Raw genomic sequence first — 14,342 nt, forward strand, 5'->3', positions numbered from 1 at the left:
GAGTATCTCAAAGTGTTTTAAGTGTTCTAACATTTAAATGGACATGGAGATGAAAATTTCAATTTAATCAAGTCTTTTTAATTGGTGATTGAGTAAGTTAAATGTGGGATGCATGTGCTATTATATTGATTACTTTACTTGATTGACATTGCCTGATGACTTTGTAATTTGTATTGTCCTATGCTCTGAGATCCAAAAAAAGAAAAAACCTCTGCAAAAAGCTCTAAATTCTTAAAACCCCATTTCTCATTTACTCTTTGGCTCACAAAGAGCTTGTTCCTTGGAATAACCAGTATTACAGTGTATACCTTGAAACAACTCATGGAAATATGCTGGGATCTGAGTGGGGTGAACGCACTTAACCATTACGGTTATAATTAGCTCTCATGTCTTCGACCAAAAAAATAAAAATAAAATTAGCTCTCATGTCTAATAAAATTTCACTAAGTTTAATTAATAGTTGTTGCCTATTTTTGGGAATAGACCCTTTTTGGTAATTGTCCAATTTTTCAAAGATTTAAGTTTCATAATTTTCGGGATTTTAAATCCCATAATTTATGATATTTAATTGTAGAAATCTTAGAATTAACTCCCAAAGCGGATGTAAATTGGCGATAAAAACAAAAAGGGATGTAAATTTCTAAGATTTAAACTCTTCAAATTCTAATAGGATGCTATTTATTGACCTCCGAAAAATGATGAAATTATAGTAAAAACCATATGATAAGTCCACAAAGAAGAAAATCAGACACACAAAAATGAACCCAAAAATATCGTTACAACTAACAACGAAATTTACTAATTAAAGTCCATGTACGTTGAAATAACAATGTTATTATTGAGAATACATACACTCAAATCAAAGTTATTGACTTATTGTTGCTTGATTATAAACAACTATTTACATTAATAATGAGTTTTTGTGAATCTATCTTTTTGTAAATATGAATGTATTATTCTAAGTTTCCAATCCACCAACCCATGCTCTTCAGAATACCATAACTTGAACAATATGGGCAAACCCTTGCAAGTTATTGGGTTTCTTAGACAAACACATTCAACATGGGCTTAGAAATTCAAAGAACCCAAGGAACTAACTTGGATAAACATGAGCATGCCCTTCATGGTTCCTATGATTTCTTGGGTTCCTCGAAAAAATTGAATTTGTGGCTTGGGAAAAATACAGGCAAATCCCTTAACTGTCCAACCCATCTATATATACCCACCCTAGATTCATGCAATGTTAGTCCAATTTATATGAATTTTTGTATTTGATTTTTCAATATATATGAATTTGAATAATGAATAATATATGTTCTTAATTTACGCAACCTCATGGATAAATTTTCTCTCAAAAAAAAAAAAAAAACAGAAAACCTTATATATATGGATAAATGGTACACATAAAAGGAAACTAATTTATGTTATACCCTTATTAAGTAACTTAGTACACTGTCCAGTATCCTCATTATTGATTATTGTTTTGAGCAATAATAATATAATATATGACACCAAACGATTATTCAAATTTTAGTTGGCAAAATTTAGATAAGAACAAATGAAATACCATTACATAAGTGGCTATCGAACCAAGTAATTAGTAATCTAGTCATATATCTCTCCACAATATTGAGATTTCAAGTTTAAATTTCCCTATCTCAAATTTTTTTTAAAAAGTGACTATTGAAATTGTGGGATTCGATTTAGTGCATGCAGTAGTACTATTATTCTCTTTTGGGTCGTAAAACATTGTATATGGACAATTAATCCAAATTAAACATTCCCAACTCATATTGGTCTGGATATTTATCCAATCTTGAGCTGTTTAATTGGAGACATATATCTCGAAGACTAATTACCGTAGATTATGCGAGGTGGAATGATCCTGGCCATGAACTCTAACTAAATCATCCTTTTTCCATGTCCCTCACCCTTAATTAGGTTCTCTCTCTCTCTCTCTCTCTCTCTCTCTCTCTCTCTCTCTCTCTCTCTCTCTCTCTCTCTCTCTCTCTCTCTCTCTATTTATACATATATATATATATAATCCCCTCATGCACACGCCTAATTTCATAGTCTCTTTATCCTCATTGCCCTCTATATACATACTAAGAAGGTGTAGCTAATTAAGTTTGAGTAAGAGGTAGCAACCATGGCGGGGGGATTCGGGGCTCCGACGTCTGGTGGCGGAGACTTTGCGGCAAAGATCACACCGCTTGTGGTCATTTCTTGCATAATGGCCGCTAGTGGAGGCCTTATGTTCGGTTATGACGTCGGTATTTCGGGTACGTGTGTTTGTCTATTTCTTTATAATTATTTTTTTTATCGAATGATATTGAAGGAATAGAGATTATTACTCTTTAACAACTAAAGTTAATAATCCCCACACTCTTTATTATTGTTTGATAGATTTATATGCATGTATATAATTTTCTTTTAATAATTGGACTTAGGACTTTAGGAGTGATGCTCCTGGCACTCTTTGATGAGGGTTTAAAAGTGAATCCCTTTTTTCCCATTTCCAAAGTGGTGTCTTTGTACACTCAATAGTGGATCTCAAGTGTTTGTAATAGTGTTTGGTATATATGTAGAAAATTTCAAGAGAATATTATGCTTTTTCGTATCTTTGATTTCTAACATAAACTGTACGTATGATGTTTATGGTTTAGCAGGTTGTGCCAATTTTTATGTTAGTTTGGAGTGTAAAAAGTCCAAATCAAACCTACAAATTGATCGATTCAATCCAATCAAACGATTTTCTTTTGGCTCTTTTGGTTTGGAATGAATTTAATTTAATTTTTTTTGATTAAATGAATGTGAAATTTGATTGACAGATAATAATACCATGTGAAATTCAAAAAACTATAATTAGCTTAATTAATTGTATGGATTGTAAGTTTTAGGTAAAAAATTAATCAAAGTTATACTGATTGAGTGATCCAATTACATTTGCTAAGTTCAAAAGTATAACGTGCCCCATTTTTAATTCTACTCAATTAGGGGGTTCGTAAGTTTGAGTTTTGACTGTTGTGTTTTTTTTCTAATGTCATAATTATGCTTCTTTTTGGAATGGGAATTTTTTGTAAAATAGATGGATGTTAAACCTATAAATTGTTCAATGAAAAAGAAAAAAAAAATAGGAGTTGTTCTAATTGTTAAAATATTTTTATTGGATTGGATTGGATTACATTTATAATCCAAAACATCAAAACCGATTAGATGGAGGATTCTCAAAATTGTTTGGTTCTGAACAAGGAATGAAATTTCGAAAGTTTTACCGAAAGTTTTCGTTTTTTTTTTGAATCTTAAAATTTAATCACGTATCCCTTATTTTTCGTAAAAATTTTGATAATTTTACGAAATTTCGACTGTGGAGTACGTGTGTTTTTGTAAAATTTCGCTGTGACTAACAATACTCCTCACTCCCAGCCTTATTTTCCATTTTCATCTCAAACTCAAATCTCTCCCTCTCTCTCTTCTCTGTCTTCTCCCTTGTGTGCAAATTCTCTCTCTCTTCTATAGTTCTCTGTCTTCTCTCTCTTTCTCTCTTCTCTTTGTCTTCTCCCGCTACGCGCACCCAGCTCGGGTCGGGGCCACCGGCCACCTAGCCTGCCTCCGGCGTGACCCCCAGCCTCTTCCCCTGCCTCCTCCCCTGTGCGCACCCAGCAAGTTGTTTGGAACTTTGGATTTCTAAGTATTTGTATTTCTATATTTACAGATTTACTGTGTATGTGAGTATATATATTTGTATGTGAGTATGTCAATAATAATAAGAATCGAAAACGATTTTGATGATGATGATTAGAGATTGAGACTTTGAGAGCCAATCCAGGTGAATTGGTGAGAATTTTAGAAATCATTCACTAATAATATTATAATAATAATAATTTAGAGCAATATATATAATTGGGAAATTTTTTATGCTTCCATTCTATTAGAATAAAACTATAACAAAGAAAATGGGATCCATATTATTTAGGGAGCAGTTTTGCTCACCCCCTTTAACTAAGGTGTATGCTCACCTCCCATCTAATATACTGACATGTGTTTAAAACACTAACTATGAGTTAACTAATAAATATTTTATTATTTTATTTCCTTTTTTTCCCCCAAAAAATCCCGGTTCCACCTTTTTTTTTTTTTTTTCTTCTCCTCCTTTCTCTCCGTCCCTCGTGCTTCTCTCTCTCTGTGCACCTCCATCCCCAGCCCAGCTCGCCGGCGGCTACCACCTGCAACCAATCAACCACCCTCTCCCTCTCCTCTCTCTCTCCCCTGCTTTCTCTCCCTCGCGCGACGGCACACATCCAGACATCTAGAAGCCCATGGCATTTTCTTTTCAACTCATGAGAAACACTAGAAGCTCATGGCTATCAATTCTACCCTCACTAAAACTTCTGGTACAGAATCAAAACCAGTAACTAACTTTACCACCAACCAGGCTACTTTGTACTGCTGTTCTAATTTTGTTTGTTATTTTTGGAACATGGGTGTTCCTCCAGGTGCTCGTTTTGATCCATATAGACCACCTGCTGTTCCTGGTTTTGAGCCAAATCGGTTTACAAGGTATATGGAAACTAAAATTTTCCGTACAATATCATTAATAACTTCCTAAAGATGGTTTAATATAAGACTAAACCTAGTGTTCCATGTGTTTGTACTTTAAACTAGTTTGTGTATTTTTTGTTGGTAATTGCTGTATGGCCATTTAAAAATCTTAAAGGGTCCTGCAGTTGGTCATTGGTTGAAGCTGAATCATGGCTTGCAGCTATCATTACGGTACAGTGGTTTTTAGTTTACTAATGGAAAATAGATGCCCCACTGGTTGGTGGTAAAGTTAGTTACTGGTTTTGATTCTGTACCAGAAATTTTAGTGAGGGTAGAATTGATAGCCATGGGCTTCTAGTGTTTCTCATCATGAGTTGAAAAGAAAATGCCATAGGCTTCTAGATGCATGGATGTGTGCCGTCGCGCGAGGGAGAGAAAGCAGGGGAGAGAGAGAGGAGAGGGAGAGGGTGGTTGAATGGTTGCAGGTGGTAGCCGCCGGCGAGCTGGGCTGGGGATGGAGGTGCAGAGAGAGAGAGAAGCACGGGGGATGGAGAGAAAGGAGAAGAAAAAAAAAAAAAAAGAGTGGAACCGGGTTTTGGAGAAAAAAAAGAAAAAAAAGAATAAAATATTTATGGATTAACTCATGGTTAGTATTTTAAACATATGACAGTATATTAGATGGGAGGTGAGCATACATCTTAGTTAAAGAGGGTGAGCAAAACTGCTCTCTATTATTTATGTGTTTGTGGGATTTTTTTTCTTCTGGATTGTAATATATTTTCACATAGTTTTAGACTTTTAGGCTTTTAGGCTTTTAGCCTATATATATTGTTTTTATTTTTAATTGAATTTTATGTTTTTTTTTATATTATATTATAAATTTATAATGAGGACAAGGCCCATGGGGTAAAATTTGTGATGGTGTATTTGTTTATATATGAGGAAGGTTTAATCATATATATATATATATATATATGCTTCATAATACTTGGTAGAAATGGCTCAAAAAGGTAATACTGCAGAACTTTGATGTGCAATATTCATTGCATACGGCATACCAATTCTAATTCTCAATCTAGTGCCATGAGGCCCATCATTTGGTTCGTAATCCAGACTCTAATGAAATCTAAAATGAAACCTCGGGTCATCAATATCTACCTATTGTAATTTCATATATATAAAAATACAAACACACACCATGTAGGTATCTTCATATGATCTCCTACTAGTGTTGAGTTCAGTTCTGAAATATGGTATTGAGTATTTATTTAGTTCATAATTTAATATTTGTAATATAAATAAATTTGAGGTGCTATTTACTTATTAATTAGTGACTCATTTTTTTAACAGTATTTATCTTCAGCAAATATTATATTTATCTTATATCAAATGAAACTTATTATATAACTTGGTTTTATCAATTTTTTTTTTATCAATGTAGTAGATAATATGTTAAATAAGCATATAGTTAAGTTTCATTCAAAATTTTTCGTATTTTGATAGCAATTTCTGTCATTTTTGTCTAATTTTATTGAAATCGAAATTTTCATAAAAAATTTGCGTCGAAATTTCTATCGAAAATTTTACTCCTTGATTGTGAATGATAATTATGACCTAAAATATGGTAATTTCTTTTCTAAGCTCTTTCAATCCCTACGATGTTTGACTAATTAAGCTCCTTTTTTTTGGTCCTTTTCTTCCATGAAGTAAACTAGTAAACTACTTTTGTTAATACCGCCAGTCAAAGGCTGTAACTAAGGATCTTATGCAATCATAAAATAACTAGGAATTTATTTTTCTGTGCGGTAGGAGCTGGGCTTGGTTGGGCTACCCAGTTGAGCTCACCAAAAAACCATTCACTTGCAAACCTCCAGCTCACTATCCATCCCTCCAGTCGAGCCCATTAGCCCATCCCAAGTCCCAACTCACAATTCTGGCTGCACTTCTTATGATACAGTGCAATTAGTTTTGCAATCACGTTAATTTTGTTTCATAGCTTAAAATAATTATGTTTTTCCTCACCTGTGTTGTAACTTTATTTACTGAAAATATATACTTCTTTTAGAAAAAATAATCATTGGTATAATGCTGTTAATTTGATGCAGGGGGTGTTACATCCATGCCCGACTTCCAGAAGAAATTTTTTCCAGTTGTCTACAAGAAGACTCATGAGGCAGGACTTGACAGCAATTACTGCAAATATGATAACCAAGGCCTACAATTGTTCACATCTTCACTGTACCTTGCTGCTTTGACATCAACCTTCATTGCATCGTACACAACCCGATCGCTGGGCCGAAAGCTAACCATGCTGGTTGCTGGGATTTTCTTTATAATCGGAACAGTTTTTAATGCTGCGGCTCATAACCTTCTCATGCTTATTATTGGGAGGCTCTTACTCGGTTGTGGCGTTGGTTTTGCTAACCAGGTAACTTTTCTAGTGCTATTCATGGTCTTTTGGTCATAACTATCTGCAGGCTAATATTTGTTTGCATTTGTGTGTGTTCATCAGGCTGTGCCACTGTTCCTTTCTGAGATTGCACCCACAAGAATTCGTGGAGCAATGAACATACTCTTCCAGCTCAATGTCACCATTGGCATTCTCTTTGCAAACCTTGTCAATTATGGCAGTGATAAGTAAGCGCAATTCTCCCAAACTGAAAAAGAATACCAAGGCATAAAAAATAGCAACTTTATTATATAATATAGTAGCTTAATTAATAGCAAGAGTGTTTTCTTTGCTTGGTCGACCAGTATCAGTAATTATATAATTAAGGCTTTAATTGTGACACTACAGAATTGCAGCGGGATGGGGATGGAGGCTATCACTGGGTTTGGCTGGCATTCCAGCATGTTTGCTAACTTTGGGGTCTCTGATTGTGGTAGACACGCCCAACAGTTTGATCTCACGCGGAAAGTTAGAGCAAGGCAAAGCAGTTCTTAAAAGGATTCGGGGTGTTGACAATGTCGAACCAGAATTCGTAGAAATCGTTGAGGCAAGCCAGATGGCTAAAGAAGTCAAGCATCCCTTCCGAAATCTCCTTAAGCGTAGGAACAGGCCTCAACTTGTCATTGCAGTTTGTATGCAGGTCTTCCAGCAATTCACTGGCATTAATGCAGTCATGTTCTACGCTCCAGTTTTGTTCCAAACCTTGGGATTCAAGAACGATGCTTCTCTTTACTCAGCTGTTATAACAGGAGCCGTCAATGTCCTTTCAACTCTTGTATCAATCTACTTTGTGGACAAACTGGGGCGTCGTGTGCTTCTTCTAGAAGCTGGCGTACAAATGTTCCTTTCTCAATTGGTGGTCGCAATAGTTTTGGGACTCAAAGTGAAGGACCACTCTGACAACCTCACACAAGGCCTTGCAGTTCTGGTGGTGATCATGGTGTGCACCTTCGTGGCGGGCTTCGCGTGGTCTTGGGGGCCTCTCGGGTGGTTGATCCCTAGTGAGACATTCCCACTGGAGACCCGCTCGGCCGGGCAGAGTGTGACAGTGTGTATCAACATGCTCTTCACATTCATCATAGCGCAGGCCTTCCTCTCAATGCTTTGCCACTTCAAGTTTGGCATATTCTTGTTCTTCACAGCTTGGCTGTTTGTCATGACTGTCTTTGTGCTTTTCCTAATTCCTGAGACCAAGGGTGTCCCCATTGAAGGGATGACAGATATGGTGTGGAAGCGACATTGGTTCTGGAAGAGATTTATGGATGACCATGACCAAGCTAGATAAACCCAATGGGCATTCTTGAATTTATTTAAGCCTTTGATAAATTTTTTTTAGCCAAACAATGATCAACATCCTCAGATAATTTTTCTCTGAGTTAATCCTATATATAAATGATCATCACCAAACAGTGATGGAGAATTCTCTCATTGGCTCAAATTTGGTTATTGGTCCAATCCAGAATTAATCAATGCATATTTCAGTTGTGGTGGCAGCCATTTGATTAACGGAAAAGATTTGGTGCCCTGGCACATTATCTATGTGCCATAATCTTATGTGGCAAAATTAAATAGTACACATCATTATTTATTTTCTACATGAGATTAATATCTTCATTTGCGAAAGACAATCTTACCCAACTCAAATCCAATGAATGTAATTTGTTATCTTTTCTAACTATATATCCACAATCTCCATCGTTATATACCTCTTAAAAAAAAAAAAAATCTACATCATTGAATATATATTATTCTCCAACTACAACGTTGAATGTTCTCCGACTCCATATCTCCAACATTGAATTAATCTTCTCTAATCAAAGACTCCAATACATGCTTCTTCTCTCAATCTCTTTTTTTCCTTCTTTGATTTCTTAGGTATTAGGTGAATGAGAGTAGTTTTGTCCACCTCCTTTAACTCAGGTGTATGCTCACTTCTAATCTAAAATGCTGTCATGTGTTTAAAAAATTAACCATGAGTTAATCTGTTGTATTTAATTATTTCTAATGTTATAATGATGAGAGAAAAATAATTTGACAACTCTTTTCTACTTTTATCCTTATATTTTATTACTCAACTTTTTTATTACCTATTAATTTCTCTTTTCTCTTTTATTTATTTATTTCTAATAATTTTTACTTCTTTTGTGTTTTTGCTCTTCTCCCGTACGCCTCTAGTATCCAAAAAACCATATCCATTTAATAATTTTTACTTCTTTTTTTTTTTTTTTGCTTTTCTCCAGTATGCCTCCAGTACCCAAAAAACCACATCCATTTTTTTTTTTTGGGGTTTTATCCTGTATACATCTTTTATCTACTTTTTTAATTACTTAAAAAAATATTCCAACAACACTTTTTTTTGGGTCTAAGAATTCTTCTCTCTTGTCTCATACATGACATTTTCAGATGAAATAAATTCTTAGGTCAATCCAAGGCGTTGCAACATTTGAAGAGAGAAGAATAGTTGTAACAACATAATTTTTTTTTTTGAACTCATGTAACTTTTGTATTGGATTTTCAATGTATGCAAATGAGTTGTTTTAGATTTTTGTTTGGCCAACATTTTAGATTAAACTTTGCAAATGAGTTTTTTGTTAGAATTGCAAATGTGTTGTTGGAATATTTTATTTTTTAATTAATTAAAAAAATAGATAAAGGTGTACACAGGAGAAGACCCAAAAAAATGAATGTGCTTTTTGGAGTACGAGAGAAGAGCAAAAAAACAAAAGAAGCAAAAATTATTAGAAATAATTAAATTAAAGAGAAAAGAGAAATTAACTGGTGATAAAAAAAGTTGAGTAAAAAAAGATAAGGTCCATTGATTTTAACTACTAAATTTCAATAACTTTTTAATTTAGGTACCAAAATTAAATTAATAGTATTTTAGATTAGGTACTAATTGAAAAGTCAAACAAAATAATAAAGTAAAAGATATTAGAATTTAAAAATATTACATCACTTGCCACTATAATAAAAAAATAAAAATAATATTACATTAATTTATACTATATTGTATTAAAATAAAATAATATTAATCCAGTCACAATTTAACTGTGATTTCTTGGTAAATTGAAAGAGACAACTTCAACCACTATACTATGTATTATTTTAAGAAAAAATATTGTTTTTACCTCTATTTATTCAATATTGTAGTATAATTTTTCTTACAAAAAAATTCAATTAAGTCATAACTTAACTGTGACTGTCTCACAACTTAGATGTGATTGTCGTTCAGTCACAACTCAATTTGAAATTGTGAGTGTTGTACAGTCACAACTAAATATGAAGTTGAGTCTACATTAGAAAATTTTCAAGATAATATAAAAGCCTCAAGAGCAATTTTGTCAAAACTTTATAAATTTTAACTAACATCCATCATATGTGGGTTAAAAGACAAAAATGTCAAATGGAAAAGGCTCAAATCAAATGGGTCAACATGTTTGTGACCTAATCTAAAAACTACATTTAAATTTGGCAGTTTAATTGAAATATTATATGGTCTTCATGCTATACCAAACAATTATTATGATTTGGTATTTAATCCTAATTTTTTATAAAAGATAAGAGTAAAAGTTGAAAAAAGTTGTCAAATCATTTTTCTCTCTCATCATTATAACATCAGAAATAATTAAAATACAATAGATTAACTCATGGTTAGTTTTTTTAGAAAATTAGAATTAAATACCAAATCCTAATAATTTTTTAAGAAAATTAGGATTAAATACCTAATTCTAATAATCTTTTAGAAAAGCAGTAAGACCCAATAGTTTTTTAGATGAGCTACTAACTTTCATAAAACCTTTTAGATTAGGTACCAAAACTACTTTTCAGCATGACATATTTCTTTTGGGCTTCTTTTATTTTCCTTTTTTGTCCTTGGCCCATATATGGCTTCATTTCAGCTACTAATCATATATGAGCGTGGAAATTAACAAACGAATCCCTAAACCCAAATGATGCAAACAAACAATCCTCTTGACGATTTGCTTCAATTTCTTGGCAATATGCATCAATTTCGTCTAGTTTCTCAACAATTCTTTCAATTTCTGGTAATATGCTTATGTTTCTTTGAATTTCTTAGCCAATTATAGTTATTTTTCCAATTCCTGCAAATTTTCTTGTTATCCAAACAACACTCCAAGACAAATCTGTATTAATCCTCTCTCTCTCTCTCTCTCTCTCACTCCAAGGTTTTGGTGCTGGTGTGGAGGAGATCGTCAGATTGGGGAATTGGTGTTGGTTTGGTAATCTTGATCTTGAGTTTGATCTAAATGTTTTGTTCATATACTGCGATTTGAATTTATTTTGATTTATATTGCTTATGAATTTCTTTTATTAATTTTCTTAGGGTTTGATCTTTGGATTTTGTTTTCTTTGAGTAATTTGTGTGTTTCTGTTTCAAGTTTTGTATATTGTTTAATTTTGGAGTTTAGACTTGGCTATGTTTTTGCTTTTTAATTCTTGTTTTGTATTTGATTTGATTTTTATTTCTTTTTATGTTTGTGACTATTCCATTGTTGTGGTTTATGCATTAGAGTTTTAAATTTTTTGTGGAGCTCAGTCACAGCTTCTATTCATGATTTTAGGCATTACTAGAAGTGTGATTTTAGCAACTACTTAATTACCTAATGTTAATGTTTGGTGATGATCATTATTCAAAGGGCCTAAAGGTGATTATGGCTGAATTTCTTTAATTGGTATAATTTTGGTTATGATTTTGTTTCCCTTGATACAATTTTTAGGAAATTTGTATGATCCTATACAATTGTACATATTGCAGAGATGTTTGTAAGCTTGTGAATTAGGAATTGGTTTTTATTTGTAAGTAACTACACAAATGGAATTAACCACACAACTCTTAGTTTGGGATATAGCTTATAAGATGAATTTCAAGTTGTTTCTGTTTGATAGTCACAGGTTAAATTTCCTTCTTAAAGTGTATATATTTAATGTATTTGTTAATGCAAATCCCCTGTTTATGTTAGTTTTCATGCTAAACATCAAGGTGTTTTATGTTAAATTTATTTTTCTGAATCTCAGTCACAACTTCAAATTTTGTTAATTGGTTGTTATACGAGTTTTGGGGGTGGTTTATGTGCACTTTCTATAGTTTTCATGTTGGAGTTTAGGACATTAGGGTCTATCTTTTGAGAACCTGAACTTATCTCTTTCAATATCAGTCATACTTTAGATTTAGTTATGACTGTAGGACAGTCACAATTTCAGATGCAGTTGTGACTACTAAACAGTCACAACTAAATTGTGACAGTCACAATTAATTTTTTATTATTTTTAGGTGTTTTGTATTAATCCGTTGGATTTTTTATTTTTTCTATTTGAATCCTTTGTGTGTGAATTGGAAGCCAAATGCATGACTCTTTATGCATATGTAATTGCAGATTTCTTAAAAAAACTTTCTCTCTTATTATAGTAATCCTTCTAATGATTTTGTTTTTGTTTAATTTAGGGATATAAGGTTGGGTTATGATGTTGGTTAATGGTACCAAGCACTCGGCAGTGACTTTTTTTTATAACAACTGAGCACTTCTTCCAGCACTCGGCTCTAGTTCCTCCGTCTATTTGAAGGGTACATAAAAAAAAAATTAGGTTGAAGTTGTCTTTAAGAATAGGCTGCCTTTCTACCTTAAAGTCAGTCACAACTAAATCTAAAGTTGTGATGAAACAGTCACAACTTAGATTTAAGATGATATCTTCTAAATAGAAGCAAAGATAGATATGAATTTCAAATTATTTCTGTTTAACAGTCACATGTTTAATTTCCTCCTTAAGAGGGTATATGTTTAATGCAAATTTCCTTTTTATGTTAGCTTTTATGTTAATTAAACATGTACATAGGTGTTTTATGTTAAACTTATTTTTTTATGAATATCATTCACAACTTCAAATTTTGTTAATTGGTTGTTATATGAATTTTGGGGGTGCTTTAGGTGCATTGTCTTTAGTTTTCATGTTAGAGTTTAGAGATTTTTTAGTTATGAATATCATTTGATCACAACTAAATCAGTCATACTTTAGATTTAGTTGTTAGATAGTCACATCTTAAATCAGTCACAATTAAATCTAAAGACAATCACAACTTAATTGTGATAGTCACAACTTTAAATTAGTTGTGACTAATTGGATTAATTATTTTTTTTTTAAAATATACAATAGTATAGTATAAATTAGGTTAAAGCAATATTTTTGCATAGTAGTTAACTTACTGTAATGGTGGGAGATATTTTATTCCTCTTGAATGAGAGGGGTTCGAATCCCCTCCATGTTAAATGTTAATTTAATTTTTTGTGTAATGAGTAGAGCTTGGCCGGAGGTCGACCGGAAGATGGTGGCCGGTGGTCGGCCGGAAGACAGTGGCCGGAGGTATGCCAAAGGACGGTGGCCGATGGTCGGCCGGAAGACGATGGCCGGAGGTATGCCAGAGGATGGTGGCCGGAGGTCATTCATGTTGTTGATGAGGGAAGGGTAGATTTGTACTTTTCACAATGGCATAGCAAGTAAATATAGAACTGTTGAAGGCTTTTTAATTTCAATAAGGTTTGACTATTCAACTAGTATTTAATCTAAAATGGTATTTAATTTTAGTACCTAAACCAAAAAGGTATTAAAGTTTGGTAGTTAAAATCAATGAACCTTAATTTTTTGGTATAGCATAAACACCATATAATATTTCAATTGAATTACCAAATTTAAATGTAGTTTTTAGATTAGGTCACAAATATGTTGGCCCCTTTGATTTGATCTTTTTTTATTTGACATTTTTATCCTTTGACCCACATATGATGAGTGTTAGTTAAAATTTATAAGGTTTTGACAAAATTGCCCTTGAGGTTTTTATATTATATTGAAAATTTGCTAATGTAATCTCAACTTCACATTTAGTTGTGACTGTACGACACTTACAACTTTAAATTTAGTTGTGACTAAATGACAATCATATCTAAGTTGTGACTTAATTGAATTTTTTTTAGAGAAATTATATTACAATATAGTATAAATTAATAGAGGTCAAAACAATACTTTTACTCAAAATAATATATAATATAGTGGTGCGAGTTGTCTCTTTCAATTTACCAAGATAGTCACAATTAAGTTGTGACTGGATTGATTTATTTTTATTTTTTATAATACAATATAGTATAAATTAATGTAATATTTTTTTTTATTTTTTTATTGTACGTAGTGGCATGTGATGTAATATTTGTAAATTCTAATACTTTTTACTTTATTAATTTGTTTGACTTTTCAACTAGTACCTAATATAAAATGCTATTTAATTTTGGTACTTAAACTAAAAAATTATTAAAATTTAGTAGTTAAAATCAATGGACCTTAG

General features: G+C 32.5%; 1 pseudogene; it reads left to right on the forward strand.

Moving 5' to 3' along the window:
* The first annotated feature begins 2,149 nt into the window (after positions 1–2,149).
* Positions 2,150–8,295, forward strand: LOC147294108 (sugar transport protein 13-like; annotated as a pseudogene).
* The last annotated feature ends 6,047 nt before the right edge of the window (positions 8,296–14,342 follow it).

This window comes from Dryas octopetala, chromosome 2 (genome assembly GCF_963921425.1).
Source record: "Dryas octopetala chromosome 2, drDryOcto1.1, whole genome shotgun sequence".
Taxonomy (NCBI): Eukaryota; Viridiplantae; Streptophyta; class Magnoliopsida; order Rosales; family Rosaceae; genus Dryas; species Dryas octopetala.